At 39.3% G+C, this 14317-nt stretch overlaps 1 protein-coding gene across 5 annotated transcripts in view; it reads left to right on the top strand.

The window, feature by feature from the left end:
* Nucleotides 1-14317, top strand: part of ESRRG (estrogen related receptor gamma) — a 605699-nt gene that overhangs the window by 453435 nt on the left and 137947 nt on the right. The window lies entirely within an intron of this gene.

Genomic DNA, 14317 nt, shown 5'->3' with positions numbered 1-14317 from the left:
GGACGAAGGACAGTAAGAGGCTAGTCCTTGTCTTTTTGTGTTTCTTCTCATTTCTACCTTTGCAGGGAGATTTTCCCCTCCATCGTTACTGAGATGTAATTGACAAATAAAAATTGTGTGTATTTAAGGTGTATGACTTGGTGTTTTGATATACATATGTATTGTAAAATTGCCACAGTCAAGCTAATTAACCCACCCACCATTTGATATTGTTACCATTTTTAAAAAAATTAATTTTAGGTTTAAAGCCCTCTTTATTTTTTTCCAATCTTATCTTTTGGACCTGTGTTCTAGTATAAAGAGCTTGTAATAATGATACTAAAATTGTTGCTTTCACTTAGGGATAACACCAGCAAACACAGAATAATGTGACCATGGATTCAGTTATGGCCTGAGCTCACACAGCTCACAAGTGGTAGAGCCCAGAACTGAACACAGAGTCAGATTCTAGAATTCATTGACTTCTTCCACCCGTATCCAAGGTCCTGAAATATTTGTATATGTCAGCATGTCCAATGAGACTAACATTTTAGCTTAGGGCTAGAAAGAAATTATTCTTTTCTTTGGAAAGCCTAGATCTGTCTTTGTTTTTGGTTTTAAATGCATCTCTGTCTATGTGTGTGTTTTTGCAGATGTGCATTTTCTTTTACAGTTTAGATTTTACTATCCTTTATCTTCAGAAAATTTGCCACAGTTTAAAATAAATATAATTTTATAAAGTAACAATGAAAATGTGGTAGTCAAAGTTTGAAAGAAAATTAGGCAACTTACATTTAAATGTATTGCTTCTGTTGAGTCATAACATACACTTTGTTCATGGGGTTTCCCTGTAAGTTTATATATTTGCTGTTACTGGAGGTCCCTTATTTTTTAACTTCTAGATCCAAATAGATCCAAGTGTTTATTCCCCAAGAACAAACCAGAGCTTTAGTTAGGTATGGCATTCCTAGATCTCATAATTTTTCCTGGTTTGTTCTTAATGCAAGATTTTTACTGTGAACAATGTCATAGGAAGGTGAGTGGGTCACTGGTATTTTGGGATGTGGAATTCATGTCCTATTTCTCCGCCCTTTACTAGACCACTAAGAACTAATCCCTAGTTTGACTAGGAACAAAGAAGATGCTCTCAAATTCTTCTCATCTTTGACTCTCGCCTTCCCCTGGGGTGGGGGGTGGGGGAGAAACTATAAACAAAGAGTGTGTAACTTGTAATTGAAGTCTTATGAAAAGTTGATGCAAGATGTATTGTCAAGTAAAAAAATAAATAAATAAAAGTACAAATTCCCTAGTAGTATGATTCAATGTATGTATGAGTTACTTGCCCTTTTCACTGTATAGCCTTTGGCACCATTGGGATTTTTCATAGTTGATATGTTTTACATTTATAATGCACTTGCTAAATATTTATTAAGTTTCTCCCGTGTGCCAGGCACCATTCTAGGCTCCAGTGGTGCAGCAGTGAGGAAGTTGGATATGGTGGTTCTTGCTAGAGAAAACTTAATGGAAATGACAGTGGAGAGTTTTGACAAAGGAAGAAATATATATAAAAACCCAACCATAATGACCCAACCCACAGGGCAAGGAATTTTCCTTTTAGTTAGAACGATGTGACAGCCTACTGCTTTTGAGGCTGAAACTTTATCATAGTAATTGCCTTAAATCCTATAGCAGAGTAACAAACAAAACCTAGTTTACAATAACGTGATAAGTAGCTGATGGTCCATTTTTGGTCGTTATATTGACACTTAGTTGAGCTGTAGAGACTCAAACTAAACTTAAGCTCATTCAAAATGAGTTAATTAAAAGTTGGGTGTTGAGGAATAATGTTCGAAGGGCAAATCCATTTTTTTCAAGTATTATAAAAGCAATATTTCAATTAGCACTTTGAATGGGTGTGTCTTAGATGTAGATTTTATTTTCAAAAACGAAAGTCTGTGGAGATAGGTCTCCATTTCCAGGTTGATAGAATTTTTTGACTAGCTTAATTTTACTACTATTATTTATTCAACTCTTTGCACTTCCAGGTTTAGGGATGAAGTGAAAACAAAAATAAATTTTCCCCTAAATAATTTCCCCCATTGTGGTTTTTAAGCAGGAGCAATCCCGAAGGGTGGTTAGAATGACCGAGGAGGTGTGAACTGTGTTTAATTAAACATTGTTGGTGAAAGAAATGGGCCGGTGCTTATCTGTAATTCACACCTCTTCAGTTGCTGTTATCAAGCCTTTAGAGGGTCTGTTTTCAAGGGAATTGCTGCTGTTGCTGATATACTCAAATAATAATTTATTTTCCTTTACTTCCTTATGCCCACTTTGATGGGAAAATGCCAGTTCTCTAAGCCCCTCCCCCAAAAGGATGGCTATGAGTAAACAAGGAATATTCCTTTTCTTTTGTACTTAAAAATGCAGTGAAATATTGCATTACACCCTGCATATAAATGCACAATTATGTTTGGCCATCTCCTTGGCTCAAGACTTGCCTTCTCAGCCTGGAGAGAATGATACCGTCTTAAACGTATCTTTATGGATGGAGAGGGATTTCGGTCCCATGCAGTATGTCAGAGATCATGATGAAGTAAATCTATTCAAATGTAAACCTGTTCAATTCAATTACCAGTCCATAATAAAATTTGCTGCTACAACCCCCGTGTTGACCACAGCAGTCCATACAGGCTGATGGCACAGCAGGTCTAGAAATTGACAGACAAAATCTATTTAAACAAAAAACATTAGTTGTGGAATCTGAAATGAAATCAGATTTCAACAGCTTTGGTGGGAACCTTCTTTCCTTTAACAGGTATTTTTATTCAACTAGCCAAATACATCTTAGATAAAGTGCAGCCTGAGGGAAATAAAGAAGTTTTCATGAAAAAGGTGGTTTATAGAAAAATGAGACTTTACTCTTTTAAAAACATAAATCCCTAATTTTATTGACTGATATTTCTACTAATGATGTAGGGTGCCAAAGGGAAGTGATGGCTTAGTGGGCAAATGATTCCAGTTAAATTCTTACAAGCTATGCCTTCTCATTAGCCAGTATCAGAATTATGTCTGAATGAAGTACATTCAATTTTAACGTTAGAATTTTTTTTTAAGATTTTATTTATTTATTTGTCAGAGAGAGCATAATCAGGGAGAGCTGCAGGCCGAGGGAGAAGCAGGCTCCCGGAGCCTGATGTGGGACTCCAGCCCAGGAACCTGGGATCATGACCTGAGCCGACGGCAGATGCTTAACCGACCGAGCCACCCAGGCAGCCCTAGAATTTTTGAGTCAAAAAATTGCTACCATTTGAAACGAACAGTTGGCTGTATGGAGAAAATAACAGAATGCCACAACATAAAAAAACTTCAAAGAAGTACAGTTAAAAAAAAATGATAGTTCAAATCCAAATGGTTGCACCATTCCACATCCTGAAAAATCCCCTTTTCTTTTTCTGGGCTCTACTTTGCTGGTAAGCCTCACGAATGATGGGCCCGCATTAGTTTTTCAGCATTATGCCGTACTGTATGTCAGCAAAAACCCATCTATTACAAGATATCTGGTCTCAACATTCCCTTTTCATTTTTTTCAGGTATTGCTTATTTGAAGGAAAAAAACAAGAACTAATCAAGGTGCACCTATAAATCTGGTCAAGATTTATTTTTATTTTGATCTCTCCTTGGTTATTTAAAGGCTATCGCAGGACATACTGATTCGGTTTACTCTCTGTCAGTGGCAAACGGAGACATTTTATGAAAGCAATAATTATTTTATTTAGGTATAGAATTCACTGATCGAAGGATTGAAGGGCTTTTGGCTCTTTATTGGTATGATGGGTTTCACCTTGGCAACTCAAGTATTTTTCTTTGACTCTTGTAGATGAGGGCAAGGCACCCACATTCATACACAGCCAGGCCAGCCTATATGCCAAAGTATAGATGAATCAAGGAAGCATGGAGGGCCTGTGTAGCTATCTGATGCCAAAAAATGCTTTTCACTTTGCCTATTTCTTTTTGAAGATTTTATTTATTTATTTGACACAGAGAGAGCACAAGCAGGGGGAGTAGCAGGCAGAGGGAGAAGCAGGCTCCCCGCTGAGCAGAGAGCCCAATGACGTGGGGCTCGATCCCAGGACCCTGGGATCATGACCTGAGCCAAAGGCAGACACTTAACCGACTGAGCCACCCAGGCACCCCCACTTTGCCTATTTTTTTTTTTTAAAGTTTGTTTAAACCTTTCTGATCTCTCATCATCCATAAAATGATGGCTGAAACAGTAGTATTTGCAAATGAAATGTTGTGAATATCTAGTAAGAAACTGCATGTTAAGTATTCAGCATGCCATGTGGGGTAGAATGAGGACCAAATCAACATTACCTATTGTTGCTAGAGATGGTAAGGGTCAAGCTGTGGGTTCAGGAGGACCCAGATTCTGGCCCTGGCTCTACCACCTCCTGGACCTGGGCAATTTGCATAACCTCTAAGACCTACATCAGCCTATTTATTTGTGAATTTGGGACTGAAGAGAGAACTTACCTTGTGACGTTTTTGAAAAACCAAGAGAGCTAATGGAGACACGGGGTCTGGCACATGGTTAGTGGGTGACACCATGAACTAGAATCTGGGTATATTACACTCACCTGCTGGACTAATACAAATTCAAAAAAATTTTGTAGGGTTTTTTTTTTTTTTTTTTTTTTTTTGGCAATACCAATGACCTTAGGGGTCTTTTCCCAACTTTTTATAGAAACACATCAATAGGTGTAAATTTGTTCCAAAACTTCATGAGGAAATTTAGTTTTTTGGGGTTTGTTTGTTTGTTTTTAAGTAGTCACCATGCCCGACATGGAGCTCAACGCAGGGTTTGAACTCATGACCGTGAGATTGAGACCTCAGCTGAGATCAAGAGTCAGAGGCTTAACCCACTGAGTTTTTAATATCTGTCCTTAGGTCAAGCAAAGAGGAAAAAAGGGACTTGAAGCAGAAGTTTTTACCAACAACGTAGGTGAAGAATGCCTTTGATTACTGGTTGAGCTGTAGAAAGGAGGCCTGGTTCCTTTGTCTATCAGAGAAAATGGAGAAATCACACACATTTTAAAATGTGCAGGAAGAAATGTGAGAACTCTACTAATCTCATAGGTACATTAAATTTTACTAAGGAAATTTTGATAGCAGAGCATCATGGAAAAAAAATCAGAGGATGGACCTAAGTTTTAGTACACCTCCGTAAATAGTAACTGAGCTTCTCCCGTGTGTCTGGCAAAATACCATGCTTTAGCTTTTAATTCCGATTTTTTTGCTGCCTAGCATTGTGATGTTGGGGAAGTCCATCGAACTCTGTCTTCATTTCCACATGTGTAGGGAAGCAGACTACTTTCTTTCTCATTCCTTCTATTCTTTTTTTTTTTTTTAAGATTTTATTTATTTATTTGTCAGAGAGAGAGCGAGCACAAGCAGGGGGAGGTGCAGGCAGAGGGAGAGGGAGAAGCAGGCTCGCTGCCGAGCAAGGAGCCCGAGGTGGGACTCGATCCCAGGACTCTGGGATCATGACCTGAACCTAAGGCAGGCACTTAATGGACTGAGCCCCCAGGTGCTCCTCATCCCTTCTATTCTAATAGAAGTTTTATTTAGAAAATGATATAAGGTATATATAAAGGATATAAAATGTATCTGTTGAAACATCATACCAATATAGACACAGAGATACTTGTAATTATTATGATGATGTTGACAATATCTGTGAGGCTAGTCAAACCATAGGAACCATGATTTGTAGACTTGGCTAATGAGTTGTGCTCTTTTGTAAATTTTGTTTTAACTGGATAATTCTTTGGATGCTTTTCATCTTTCTGGAAAAGCAGGAAGTATGTTATTTTGGCCACAGTTAATGAAAGTGAGAGTTGAAGGAACAGTGGAGCAATCAGTAGATATTTAAATACTTAGGAAATGAGGTCTTGCATTTTTACCTGTGTTTGAAAAACTTTTCCTCTGTATTTCCTCACAGTCCCTACCAACTCTTGTCAATATATTGAAGTGCAGTTGGTAATGTTATTTCTGTGAGCGTCTGAAATCTCATCACAGATTGCTAGATTGCTACCAGTCAGATTTATTTGAAACTTTGTTGTTTCATTTTTAAAATAAAAATATTGACATAAATAGGAGAGGAGAAGAGCAAGTTTATATAATTTTAAACGCCTTCTAAATATTTCCTCTGGGGAAGAAATGAGTCTTTAAAACTAACAAAACCAATAACATATTACATGTTTTATTGATAAGTACATTTGCTTTTCATATTTGATTTGACATTTTTAAAGTAACTTTCTGTTAGGGTGGTGCTTAATATTTGCCCCTTCTTTTGGAAGTCCCAAAACTACTAGCATGAAGATTCCAGGTGGGCAGTATAAATTATGTGTTAGAATTGTGAGCCTTCCTCTTTAGGATAAAGTCAAAGCCGAGGATGGGAATCAGCATTTGGAATAAGTCACCATTCAGTGTGGAAAGGGCACAGGATATTAAGGTTTCATTATCACCTTGAAAGCCTCACTCAGTAGATAAAAGCGGGACCCTGGGTGTGAGATTCTCATTAATCAGATGAAGGATCCAAGCCTCAGAGAGTTTCAGTGACTTACTCAGTGACCCATTGCGGATAGAGTGGGAATGGGATTAGAAGTCAGGTACGTCACCTTTCAGGCTCTGAATCTCTATCAAGCTTTGTTGCAGTCTTGGCCAAACAAGGGGTTTTTCCTGCTCTGGCCTCAGGTTCATTGCCCACAGTCTTAACACAGCAGGCTGATAGTGGCCTGAGATATTCATTTGGGGATAGAAGAAACGGGAAAGAGTCCTGGTGCTCCCGGGAAGCAGTAGAGCTTGTGAGTTTAAAAAGGGGGTTGTGCCTAAGTTATAAGTGACATTCATAGAGGAGACTTTTCCTTAGGATTCTGATCTCAGGAAACCAAGCTTTTCTCACTTGGGGTTCGATGAAGCCACAGAAGATACAGATGGTGGTGGGGATCGGTCCAGAAAAGATCATTACAGAATAACTGAGCAGCTAGAGTACTGGGATGACTGTGAGTTGGAGGAGACATTATGTACCAGAAGTTATGGAGGTCCAAATGTCACAGCGTTAAGACCCAGCGTGGCACAATGCATTTAGGTCCGTTTGTTTTGGTCAGGCTGTGTTAGTGTCTGTCTCTGGATACCAGGCCCCCAGGGAAAGAAGTTAACCTCAAAAAGTATGAGGATCTAGAATTATCTTTTTTTTTAAAGGTTTTATTTATTTATTTGCCAGAGAGAGAGTAAGCGCACAAGCCAGGAGAGCGGCAGGAAGAGGGAGAAGCAGGCTTGCACTGAGCAAGGAGCTGCATACAGGACTCGATTCCAGGACCCTGGGATCGTGACCTGAGCCGAAGGCAGACACTCAACCGGCTAAGCCACCCAGGTGTCCCTAGAATTCTCTTTTATTTTCATTCCTGGGTGGATCTCCAGTGTCTTAAGAGGGTCCTGTCATCTATGCCCTGCTTAAATCTCGACAAATGATTGCCAGTCGCTCTAGAATGAAAGACCTTCATCTTTTGCTCTGACTCATGAATTAATAGGGCTGGCCTAATGTTTAGGAAATCTTGGGGTGGAAGAAATGGTAGCAGTAGAGCGATGGTAGTAGCTTCTCTTCCTCCACATTAGAAGATTCTTTGTCCAGAGGCCCTATTTATTCTGAACGATCTCATCACAATCCATGGGGTATACTTTCTATTTCTACTTTTTAGTTTAGAGAAGCCGTATGTGTTTTTGTGTGCGTGTGTGTCGTGCAGGCACGCACACATATGCATGTATATGAGACAGAACACATATTATCCATCTATTCATTTAGCTGCCATTACATCTCTTCAGTCAGTTGTCTTGAGCCCCCAGGACCTAAAGAAAAATTATCCTAGAACTGTTTTCCTGCAACCACAGCTTGTGTCTTGATTTATATATGGCAGTGGGAACTCTGAGAGTCTTCTGGGCTTACCCTATCAGCAGGAGAGCAAAGAGCAACTTACTTGTCTAATTACCCTTCTGTTTCATAGCTTCCATTTTAACAAAATGTTCCTTTAAAGGGTGTAGCATTTTCCAGGTAGGTTCTCTTTAAAAAATAGCAAACTACTCAGGTCATTTGGTAACAAGCTGATTTGTTTTTGCTTACTTAAAGAACCTGCTTAGTGCAATTTATCCTAACAAAATATCTTTTGTAAAAACCCTCTGAAGAAGACATTGCCAAGGTGATTTTTTTTTTCCTCAAGTCTAATATCATTATCCTGCCAAGTCGAAAACAGAAATTATTGGTAGGGAAATTTGGGTTCCTACTGCCTTCAAAAAGCAGAACAAAGAAAAGGAGAAAGCTTTAATGGTATTCAAGGAAAATATTTCTGTGTTAGATGACAGTTAATAGAACTGCATTGACCTCACTGGTATTTCTTGCACTCTCTGTTGTAATATTATCCTAAGAAGCTCCCTCATTAATGCAGAGTATTGAACAAAACTCGCAAGTTCTAATATAAGCAATAGCAAAGAGCGCCTTCTCTGTGAGCTTTGTCCTGACGTGAAGCCTTTTGGGAATATATTTAAGTGCCACAGAAAGTTATTTCATGTATAGATACTGCATTACCAGATGGTGATTTTTTGGTCATGCTTTGTTGATAGGAAACTTGAACCGTCTGTCTCAAAATGAATAACAAAGGTTTTGCAGGTAAGGGAGTAATAACATAATTCTTGGGAGCTTAATATGCATTAGGCTATGTGCTATGTGCTTTAGTTGTTTTTGGTTTTGTTTTGTGTTTTATGGGTTTTTTTTTGCTGTTGCTGACAGTGGCCCCCAGAGTTGGGTATTTCCCCATGTCGCAGAGGGGTGAAAGCTTGGAGAGAGAATGTTACTTGCCAGAGTTCTCACAATGCACAATAAGAAACTGGATTTTATGGAGGCATTCTGGCTCTATTGCCTGTGCTCTGTATTTGTTTAATATAGGTTGTCTCTGTGAACCCAAGTAATATTCAAGTGTATATTTAGCTTGGGATTCTTCAGAGGCTATGGGTATTCAGGAGATACCGAGCTCTTACAAGATTATTTAAGTCAACCATTTAAAAAAAAAATCAGGACTCATTTCAGTGCTTTGAGTTCTTCACTGAATGTCCAGAAATAGAATGAACTGTGTTGGAAGGCAGTAAGTTTCCCATCATTGTGAGAGATGTAGAGAACCAGTTCAAGTACCATGTGGGGTTTAGACTAGAGTATCTTTTCTGGTCACTTCCCATTCTAAGATTCTTGAGATCCAACATAGACTTTGGAATAACTTGCCAGTTATAAACTGTATGAATAAACATCAGCAACACTTAAGCTGTTCAGTTCCTGGGAACCTTATTTCAGGGGTCTGTGTTTTTGTCAAACAGTGTATGACATCTTATATAAATCCAAGTTGGAACATAGAGGAACATTTTGGCATCGGTTTACTTTCTGGCTCCAATTTTTAGAACTTCAGAACCAAATTCCTTGTAAGTTTTGCCTTTGTAGAAAGGAGTGAATTTGATTTACTGACTTTGAATATTGTCTGCCTCAGTTGTTTGGAGGATATGGCCATAGTGGACCACTGGGGTATTACAGTCTCATCTCTTTTATTCATGGGAAAATTGAAGTACCAAAGTTTTAAAGATTTATCCAGGATTCTTATATAATGTGGATCTTAGGCTGTCACATATTCCCTGTGCATGTCTGGTTCTTGGGGACAATTTTATATTTATTCACTTTTGAAATATAACAATTACATTTGAAATGAAGTAGATTCTCTCTTGTAGACTTACCAAATGCAGCACCAAGAATCATTTGAAAGGAGCAAATCTATCCTTGCTGCATTTGGGTTAGAGAGGACAGAAAGATGGAGATGGTAAGAAAAGGTTCTTTTAGCTTCCTTCCTCCTGCTTTAATTGGAATACTATTAAAGTTAATCATTTATTTGATTGTCCCCATTTGTCATTTCCATTTGTGAACTTGAAAGAGGAAGCCAGCATTTATCTAATATGCGACCAATTTTTTTTATTCCTTTTGGATTATAAAAAGTTCCCAGTGGATTTCACCCCAGGGGGGGTAAACCTGTTTCCACATTTGCTCATACATTGAAAGTACAGCAACAGCACCGTGTGTGGTGAGGGAAGGGGGAGGGGAGGCCCCAGCCAGACAGGATTCTGATGTGGAATTTCCTCCCACCAGCCTCCAGACGCCAGATTTTTGTTTCTTTCCACATATCTCAATGTGGCACGGATGTTTGCAACACTGTGCTTGAATTTAACGTAAAGGAATTCTGGTATACATTTGAATAAGGCCCATTTCTTTCGGGCACCATTGCCAACTGGTTGGTTACCTTTCTGGTTATGCTGTGCAGAGTGCAGCTGTCTCGGTATTATATCGGGTATCCTGCATGATTTTGTTCATTCCTGAGTCTCCCACAAATGAAAGTGAGCGCCGGTCGTTGCTTGAGAGATTGTTCTGTAGTTTTGCCTCTCTCTCCCTTGGTAGGTTGTAGAACCACCAACCAGCTTCCCTAAGGCAAGCTGTCTGCAAAGGAACAAGCCAGCTGGCTTGGCCAAGGTTGATCAATGATGAGAGGCAGGCTGGGTTCCAGGTTCACAAAAGCCACTCAGTGGAGAGTAGGTCAGCGGCTTCCCCAAAGCCAATTAGCTGGCAGAAGTCTGAGGTGCCTGGTGCTAGCCAAATTCCCTGAGCCTGATGGTACTGGTGGGGAGTCCATCCTTGGGCTTCCTGGCAAACCAGACTTAAGTGAATGGCAGATTGTGCTATTTGAGAGCCAGTGTGGCTTACTGGCTACTGGAACAAATATCAGGGACCCGTCACTCCCACTCAGCCTCACCCGGTAGACTGGACAGCCCAGGCGCAATAACTGATCCTCAGGTGCGATGGGTTTCAGCTGATGATCTACCTCATACATTTATTTTTACCTGACTTCGGCTTTTTGAAGTTGAGGTGAATAGGAATCATGCCATTAAAGGAGATTAACATGGAACTGGTTTGGGAGGTGGGAAGCGTTATAGAGATCTTTGACAGGAGTACTAGGATTTCCACTATTTTAAAATCCCAGTTGTAACAGCTCCTTCCTTTATAGCTGACTGTGGTGATGATGGGACCTATGGCAAAACCCAGAGGAAGGATTTTGTAGCAGTTGCCTTTTGGTTAACCTGTTTCTCCCAGGATTGTATGTATCTGGGATCATAATCACTTCCCTACTTTTCTCAACGATTACACGTTTAGCTATCAAGGCTTTTCTACATAGGCTGCATAATCATAATTTGTTTTCTCTTTTTTAGAGAGAGAGAGCACACACACGCGTGCGAAAGGGGGAGGGGGAGAGGGAGAGAGAGACTTTCAAGCAGACCCTATGCTCAGCACGGAGCCCAACGTGGGGCTTGTTCTCACAGCCCTGAGATAATGACCTGAGCTGAAATCAAGAGTTGACACTTAACCAAGAGCCGCTCAGGTGCTCCATAGGCTGCATAATCATAATTTTAAGATGCCTGAACTACTTTGAGTTTTTAGGTACATTAGGGATGTGGAGAATTTAAGGAGTAGAACATATAAGAAAGAGGTCATTTACATTACCTAGTTTAACTTAGCATATATTTCTAGTTAGATCTGTACCTATTTCCGGTTCTGTCTCGGAGCTCCAGCCAGCATGTTACCCCCATCGGAAGCTAACTCCATTTTGCCAATCTACCTTTTACTTCTTAGCTGTGTGTTTCTTTGAGGCCACCTGAGCCCCTGTTCAGTGGCTTCTCCCTAGACTGTCTATTTAAACTTCTCCCTTACGTGTAACTTTTTGGGCCACACAACTTCCTCCTCCTCCCCTGCCCCTAAAAAAAAATTTTTTTTTTTTTAATTTCAAAATTTCTTCTGAAAACAGAGTTTCTTCACAATTGTAGTGAGTTGCTATTTGGTGATTCCAAAGCTGATGACCTCCATCATTATCCCCTCCCGACCCCCACCTCCCATGGATTTACCTCTCTCCTCTCCTGGACATTTATCACCTGGCCTATTAATTCTCTTTAGCATCAACATTATCATAATCATTAGTATATTTGAAGCCAATTAAATGGCAATTACTCTGACCTTAGCCGGTCTTAGGTCATTATCAATTCATGCATAATTTGGAAATATTTGGAAGGAAAGTGGATTCTTGTTTTATGGTCTAATCTGTGCATATATTTCTATCTGCTATGTGAGAAATACACCTGTTCTTTATAATACCTAGAGTTGGGGCTAAGTTATTTCTCCAGGAGCTGCTTTCTATTTGCTTATGAATCCAAATGATACACAGTTGCCCAGCCCATCTCCGAATATTTATTCATCCACCTTTACCCATTCAGTAAATGTTTTTTTGAGACATGGCTCCATAGAACTCTCTTTATTAAGTGCCAGGGATTAAAAGTGAACATGACAGACAAGTTTCTGCCTCATGGGGTTGATGATCCATTATGGGGCTGATTATGTACAGTCATATAGATTTCTCCCCTTTCTGCATTTCACCACTATTTATATTCTGTTTCATATAACTTAGCATTTTTAATACATCATGTTTTCCACAGAGGAAAGTAGAGTGTAAAGATAAGAAGCGCTCGGTCTATGGGGCGCCTGGGTGGCACAGCGGTTAAGCGTCTGCCTTCGGCTCAGGGCATGATCCCGGCGTGATGGGATCGAGCCCCACATCAGGCTCCTCCGCTATGAGCCTGCTTCTTCCTCTCCCACTCCCCCTACTTGTGTTCCCTCTCTCGCTGGCTGTCTCTATCTCTGTCGAATAAATAAATAAAATCTTTAAAAAAAAAAAGCAGCGCTCGGTCTCTCAGATCAAATGGAGTCTGTGAGTGTTGACTGAGCCCTTGAAAATAGGTCTAATGCAATGAAAGAACTGAATTTTTTACTTTAGTTAAATTTTACTTAAATTAACTAGCCCCATATGGCTGGTGACTACCATACCGGACAGTGCAGAGAGATAGAATCTGGGTTCAGTCCAAACCTTACTACTTACCGGGAGTGTTCTCTCAAGTAAGTTAGTTACTTTGCCCGTTTTAAACCTTATCTGTAAAATGGGGGTTGTCATTATAAGTGCATCAGAGGGTTATTTTGAGGTTTAAATGAGGTAATAGATGTAATAGTCTTGTCATGGTGCAAGCAACAAACCCTCAGAAAATATTGTTAGTATTCATTTTTAGTATTCTGTTTGTCCCTTAGTATGTCTTACAGAGAAGCATAAACTACTTGAGAACAGGGACTGCATTATTTATATTTTAGTCATCCATAATACCTAGTATACTAATGGCACATAGTAGGTGTTCGATAAAATATAACTGCATATTTTTTTCTTTTTTTTTAAGCCTGCTTTACTAGTCTTTCAGCTACATTATTAAAACTTGACTGCAGAAACAGTTGTGTCACAAGTAGTGTTTTTAGAAACAATTTGTGGGCTATCATATATAAATTACTTCCACATTTTCCTTTATATGTATGTGACCATGACAGAATTATATTTCAGAAATCATGATGTATTGAATTTATATTGAATACCCTGACAGTATAGCAATTGATGTATTGTGAAAAGAAAGAAAGAAAGAAAGAAAGAAAGAAAGAAAGAAAGAAAGAAAGAACGAACCAATATTGTTTTTCATCTATCTTTCCCATAGGTATTTGATAAGTTGGTGAATATAAATGAGAAAACCAACACCTATTTGAAATAACTTGTATAAATAATTTGCATAAAATCAGAGAAGTAGTAAATGGTACAGCCAGGATTCAATCTGGATTTTTCAGACTCTGAAGCCCATATGCTATACCGATATTCCTAATGAAGTCCTTTGGTTCTCCTCGTAATTAATCTTACCAGTGTCAAGAGGTGAAATATTATTTCCCTCACAGGGAAGCCTCTGTGTCTGTTATTACTTCCTTTTGTGAGCAAGGGGACCTTTATTTCAGAGAATGGTTTTGGTTCCAGAGCTGCTAAAATTCCAGAATCATTCCATATTGTAGATACTCTAAAACAAGGGGTCTGGGTGATAATGGGAACATTTTCTGATTCCTGCCACTCTTGTTCTGTGCCGGAGCACAATATTATTTCTTGAAGTTTCTATGTAGAATATTTTATACCTTTTCTCGGCAATGGTTTGAATGATGTTGGAGCTTCTCCTATTTCTGAACAGCACCCGTTCCATGTAGACTATCATAGGCTATTGTTTAGAAGGAGAGATTGCCAGTGCCTAGCATCTGTCCCCGAGAGGCAGTCCAGGTCATTGTCTGATGATTTCATTTTCC

Source organism: Ursus arctos, unplaced genomic scaffold, assembly GCF_023065955.2.
Source record: "Ursus arctos isolate Adak ecotype North America unplaced genomic scaffold, UrsArc2.0 scaffold_2, whole genome shotgun sequence".
Classification (NCBI taxonomy): Eukaryota; Metazoa; Chordata; class Mammalia; order Carnivora; family Ursidae; genus Ursus; species Ursus arctos.
Note: the sequence above shows the minus strand (reverse complement) of the source record. Positions and strands in the feature narration are given on the sequence as shown.